This window comes from Glycine soja, chromosome 13 (assembly GCF_004193775.1).
Source record: "Glycine soja cultivar W05 chromosome 13, ASM419377v2, whole genome shotgun sequence".
Lineage (NCBI taxonomy): Eukaryota > Viridiplantae > Streptophyta > Magnoliopsida > Fabales > Fabaceae > Glycine > Glycine soja.
This window is the reverse complement of record NC_041014.1, coordinates 30,382,697-30,389,655: the sequence shown is the minus strand read 5'-3', so window position 1 is coordinate 30,389,655 and position 6,959 is coordinate 30,382,697. Positions and strand designations below refer to the sequence as shown.

Below are 6,959 nucleotides of genomic sequence, written 5' to 3'. Positions count from 1 at the left end.
TATCATTACGATAATGATGTAATATGGAACTGGGGATGTTTGTTAGCACTTAGCAGGCCATCTATAGAAAACAAAACAAAACATGGACTCGTTCCAAGCTTCTGCAATTTCAATTGCTTTTGCACACTCTCTTTTAGAAAATAGACTATATATATATATTATTACATGCAACTGCAAATCAAAGGATATAACCTTATTCGCAACACGTTGGATTTATGCAGTAATGTCTGTAGGATTGATCATCTCACAATATATTCTTAAAAACAGACGAGAAATGTAATTAAACATCAAATCAAATCAAAGATTTATTCCATAATTGGCCAAATAATGAAAACTTGTAAAAATATTTAAAAAGGTCTTAATTATTTACTATGTTTGCAATTGCAGGAGTAACTATAGGTGCGGTACCACCGAAGCAAAAGCATTATTAAAAGAAAGAAAGAATGTGTGGGTCCTCTCTTGGATGCCGTATATTGGTAGAGCCATGTGATATGGGTCCCTTACCATTGAATACATGGAATGGAACATGTCAAATTCAAACGGGTCAGCATCACGTAGAAATTGAACATTTTTTCTGTTTTTGTTTGGACACACCGAATAAACTTGATCACTTCTATGTGCGCAGATACAAATATCTGTTCTACTCCCCAAATTGTATATTGCCACCTTCGAAATAAAGCATATATAGTCCATCAATACCTTTCATTTTTTTAACTGGGGGTCGTATGGAAATGGAATCAAATTTATATTTCACATTTCTCACAGATTCGCAACTCGAAACACCATATAATTAATATCGTATAATTGTTTCCTCTTTCCCTCATTTCAAGTGCTTCACGTTGTTTGTTTATATATTTTTCATATCCTGGCCACTTGCTGTATGTTTTATATTATTGCCACTTTTGCTAACCCTCTCCATTTGCAGAATTAATTATCACCACTACACTTCTATCACTTTTCCTTCTTATTTTGGGCTTTTCCGGGCAGGTTACACCTAAGGTAGCATGCTCCACTTTGTTCTCACCACAAAATATAACATTCATTACCACAAGTTCCGTACTTAATTTGTTTTTATTTAGGAGTGCCTTTGCTAATTAGACATTAGTTTATTTAATTAATTAATTTAAAGGTTTATTCAATTAAATTAAAAAGTTTACTTCACTGATCACGTAATATTTTTTAAAATACTAAATTAAAAAGTTTATTTGAATACTTCAATTAAATTTTTGAATTGAGATTTGGTCTTTGATTCAGTTTCTAAATAGTGAATGAATTTATTCAGTTGCAAAGTCGTTTGCTAAAGATTTTTTTTTTTTTTAGAAAACTTTGAAAATGCTAATTGGTTACTGATTCGGCAGCAAATTAATTATTAGCTACTAAAACTATTACATCACAATTGTGGTCGCTAAAATAAAGATTTTTCCAATTTGTTCATTCACAGACAATCGAGTTTTTAAGGCAAAATATACAAAGTAAATTAGCCAGGTGAGGAAAGAGAGAGACTCACTCTTCAAGGTCAGTATTCAAAATTATAATACAAATGTAAAAACACTATATGTTAAAGAAATATTTACCTTTTATATATTTATTTTATCGAGTTTATATAAAAATACAAAAAGTATTTAATGATAAACTTTGTAAGTAATAAAAAATATTTAAAACGATGAATTAAATGATATTTATCCATGCACTACAACTATTCAATTATTCATTTACAGTACTTTAATTTGAAATACTACGTATTCAATAGCTTCGTTTTTCATTAATAACTATAAATCATTCAAGATATAGGTGCATGCATGTATAGGTACGGCTTGAGAATATTATAAGTTTTTCTTTATTAATAAATTCTATATAATTTTTGAATTGTTGAATTCCTCGATATGAGACACGATGAATGGATTATATAGTTGATGAAGGTATTATTGAAATAGGTAATGATGGAGGAACTAGGACGTAGGGGGTTGAGGTTATTAAGAAATAAGAAAATGATTGCCAAAGCTTCTTTTTAGTGTCCATTGTCCACCATATTCGTACGAATCTCTGCGTCCTTTATATATACAAGAATTGATGCTCAATCATGATTCATGAACAAGATCATGAGTGACGAAGAGAGGAGTGCGTGCACACTTTGATTATAGCACTGTTGTATTGAGTAATTGTGTAATTGTATTATTGTTGTAATGCCCTCCTTTTCCTTTTCTTTTTTTAGCTTGGTGTGTCAACCAAGAAATTTTTACGTCGGAGAAGATTTATAATAATATATTTCTCCCCCGGAAACCTAATGAAACATAAGATTATACTTATTTTATCTATTTCCTTCACTAATTGGTAGACATATATTTAGATAAATAGTAAGATATTAGATATGTCTTGGCTAAATGTTGTTGTGGCTATTATGTAACGAATATGACTAATGCTAACCTATATAAAGTATCAATTTCTTTCTGGGCCCGGGAGTGGTTGCTTGTGATGTGCACTTTAATGCTCATTATGTGAGTTGCTTCAAGATTAAATGCTGATATGCACTAGTCGTAATCTTTGTACTGCAGCCATATATATATATATATATATATATATATATATATATATATATATATAATGACAATGTCAATTAATTATAAATTACGGAAAATTACCAAACCAACATAGGTATATGAACACTGACTAATCTCGTCAATAAACTAGCTTATTAATTAGGGATCTGAAAATAGTTTATCTAGTGGAAGATTACTTTATATAGAGAAAGAATCAAAACATACTAGCACATAAAGAGAAAATTTAGGGAACAGCTTCATTTCTGATCTCGTGCCAAAATTAAATAATTTTGTCTCAGTGTTTCACTGCAAGATAATGCATATATTAGATGTTTTCTCAACATGCTTCAAGTGTTTCAAAATACAAGTCAATTCTTAAAAAAAGAAAAAGATAAATAATTATTTTTGTCTTAATTGACAAATCTATTTCTGAAAAATAAAAATATAAAATTTAATTTTTAAAAATATAAAAAATAGGATAAATATATCGAGCCATTAACTTCTATCCGTCATTATGAATTCATGACAACTATAAAGTTTTTGAAGAATACATTACAAGAGTGAAGAGCGTGTTAGAGAATGTGTCCATTACACACATTTCTCCCTAAAATCACGTCAAATGGGGGTAATGCATGTACATGGAAGCATCATTTTGTCTATTCTGAAAATTTATTTTTATCACAAACATTTACTTGTGTTCTATATAAATCAATCTCTATTACTTAGTTAACAGTGTAAGAGTCTATTTGGCAGCGAAAAATAAAATAAAGTGGATGAAAATATATTGAGAGAAATGAAGAAGAGAGAAATATATAAAAAAATAGGGAGATATTTTGAGTTGTTTTGTTTGTGAGAAATAAAAGAAAATAATATTATGAGGTTGCTTGGTTTGGATAGGACATAGGAAAGAAGAAAAATTAGATTATAAATTGATATATTATGTTACTTTGATATACATGAAAAAAAGATTATACATTCATAATTTAAAAAATTTTATACCGTTATTCAATCACAACATCATTAATAGTTAATTTTATTAAAAATATAAACAGAAGAATTTGAACCGATAACTTGTTGTCTTTCTTATTTTCTTTTATTATTTCCTAATTACTGGATTAATTTTATATTTCCTTTATTAGATGTTTATCAACGCAAGTGGCTGGGAGGTGTGATAAGGACAGTAGGAATGGATTAGGAAAGAAGGAAGCAAGCAGACGCCATTGTTGATGTTGATTACAAATCATGAAAGCGACGAACATACTTGACCCTCAGTGTTTAATTCTTCACTCTTACCTCTCCATCATGCTCATGCTGCCTGACTTTTTGGACCACTTCTTGTTCAACTGCTGCCTGTGATAAGTAATGCGCCATCTCAAAGAGAATCTTGGATTGCTTAACTATAATCAACTCTTTCTTCTCAGGTCTCAATTATATTTTTGTCAATCACAAAGTTTAAATTCGAGACTTGATTCAATAGTTTACTTTCAATCATACTAATGGTGTTCCTTGATTAGGTTGAAAAAAAAATATTGATTCGTTTAAATAATTATGTTGTTTTTATCCCAGCTCTCGTTTACCCTGTGATCTCTCAATTGTGAATCGGAAAATTGTAACGCAGTAGCTTAAAAAAATTAAATATAGTTAGGATGGAATGTCTGAACTCGTGTGGAGTATTTTCGGTTCTTTCCATCCAACAACAGCAAACACCATTTTTTGCGATTAATATGGCCTTGTTGCAGTCAGAAATATTCTGAGACAGGATCTATGGCCACTCCAGTGCTTCAATATATATCAGTCCTGATTTTATTGAAATAAAAACAAAACAGGGTCTAGACCAAATATTGTAATGTAATTTGTGGATATATTACTCATCATTTCAGATCCTCGATCTGTGGGGATCTGAATATATGTATTAAAAATGAACTAGGTGATCATTGTATATGAATGCAAAATATATAAATGAAACGGGAAAAAATCTCACAGTCTGACTAAATATATAAGCAACAAATACGTGCGTTCCACATTTTTAACAACAAGATGTTGGGATATTCATACCACAACGTTCTATTTCTATTGCCATTTTATCGACCTTCAAAATATAACTAGAGAAAATAGCACTAAGTTTCTAGTATTCAAATTGAAAGCATGACATTCAATATTGGAACATACACATTTTTTTTTTATATTGCTTACTGTTTAATGGTACATGTATGCTATATATAAGTAATCTCGAGCTGTGTATCATGTATTTGCTACGGTGCACAAAAAAATATTTATTTGTAGGAATAAATAATTAAATATTTCTTTCAATTCAAATTTTAAACTTTTCTATCTTTCTTTTCCATTTCTCGTCACCGTACCAAATGTGCCGTAAGGCAGTGTACAAAATTTTGCAATAGTAAGTATATTTATTCATGTCATAGGTAAATTTTGAGATTAGACAAGGAAAAGAAATTCATAAACTAAATTTTCATGATCTTAGGTTTCATTTCAAAAGCTTGAATTGAATATGGACTTTTAATCAACTTCCCATAAGGAGCATCAAGTTCATAGTTAGCTTAACTCAAACACTACTCTTAAATTTTTTAATATGAATTTAATATGAACCTTGTTAGTTTGATCTCTTGCAAAACACTTATGAAAAGTAGACGTATATCTCGTTTTAAAATTTTAAATTGAATATGATTTTTTGATCCAATTTACATGAAGCTAGTTACTAACTCAATTCAAATCGATAAAATGAAATATATGATGTAGACTTTAATTTCTAAATACAAATTAAATTTGAGTCTTCTATTCCAATTCCCTCATAAGCTAATTTAGGTTTAACATGTAAAAATCCAAACAAATTAAAATTTCACTAGACTTATACAATTTTAAAAGCATAAATTAAATTTAGACTTTTTGATTGGATCCATCATACCTCACAATCCTTAACAAATACACGATTGGCTATGTTCAAACCCATTCAGATGTAAGTCTTTGACTTTAAACTTTATGCAAAATTAAATTTGAGTTTTTTAACCCAATTTGATCAAGGCATGACATGGGCTTAGCATGTAAAAAGCTAAACATTCTCGTTTTTGTTATGTTTTGTTCTTGTTCTAAATTAGATCTAGATTCTCTCGTCACATTTCATGCGAAGAGTATCACATCTATTTAGTAAACTAAAAAAAGTTATAAGTTTAACAATAAATTTTTAATATGGAAATAAAAAAACTACAAATTAAAAACTAAAATATTTTATTTTTTAAAATTTAAAAACTTTAAATTAAAAATCACCCAAACGTAACCTAAACATTTTACTACGAGTTTTTTTTTCTTCAGAAAAAAAAATTGATATCGATATACAATGAAGCTTTCTTGATCTTTCCCCATTTTAATATTTTTTTGTCAAAGTTTTTGTTTTTTTATTATTTAATTTTGTTTTGATTGGAACCCAAAAAAGAAAACATGAAGGCGACACCCATTTCCCCCTTTTTTATATATATTAAAAAATAGGGTTTGGTATGTGTCGTATATCGGGAATGGGGACAGGACGTTGAAAAGCTAATCCTGATTATTATTTTAATAATTTATATAATAATCATGCTGCATTAAAAATTAATTAATTTATTAAACAAGTTTAAAATGTTTATTACTCTAATAATTTATATAATAATCATGCTGCATTAAAAATGAATTAATTTATTAAACAAGTTTACAATGTTACTCGCGTCCACATCGCTAGTCCCTGGCACTGCTGCATGCAGTGAAATGTCATGTGAGCCGTTTATGCCAACTAGACTCGGCTAAAACTGGCTTTCAGCTACAGCTCTTTCGTCTCTTTAAAATATATTTGAGTGAAATTAAAATAAAAAATTCACAAAATTTATAAAATAAAAATATATTAAATCTATATTGTTTTATTATTTCATTTTAAAAAATTATTAAATTTTTTGAAAATAAAAAAATTCTTATTTTCTTTTATTTCTAAAATTCAATTTGAAAAAAAAATATGAATCTTTTTTGTCTGAGTAAGAAAATATGACTCTCATCTCATCTTAACTTAAAATTAGATCACAATATTATCAATCATAGTTGAATGAGGTGCATAAATTAATCTAAATTTTTTAATATTTATTTTTTTATTTCTATGAATAAAAAAATACATTATTGTTGGGTTTAATTATTATTTTTAAAATATTTGACTAACTGAATTTATTTATTAATGATTTAATTAAGTTTTTAATCATTCAATTTCTTTAAATTCTAGTTTTTAGTCTTCAATTTTTAACAATTTTTATCCTTCCACTAAATTTTCATCAACATTTTTAATTTATATAAATCGTTTTATCCATTTTTAGTTCCACAATATTTTTATTGTTCAAAATTAATTTCAAATATAAAATAACAAAGAGACTAAAAATGACTAAAACATAG

General features: G+C 27.9%; 1 long non-coding RNA gene across 1 annotated transcript; it reads left to right on the top strand.

Annotated features, from left to right (window-relative positions):
• The first annotated feature begins 749 nt into the window (after positions 1-749).
• Positions 750-4,517, top strand: LOC114380991. The gene is made up of 3 exons (XR_003659909.1): positions 750-999; positions 1,442-1,515; positions 3,677-4,517. It is a non-coding gene; the product is annotated as an uncharacterized LOC114380991 (long non-coding RNA).
• Positions 4,518-6,959: the final 2,442 nt, after the last annotated feature.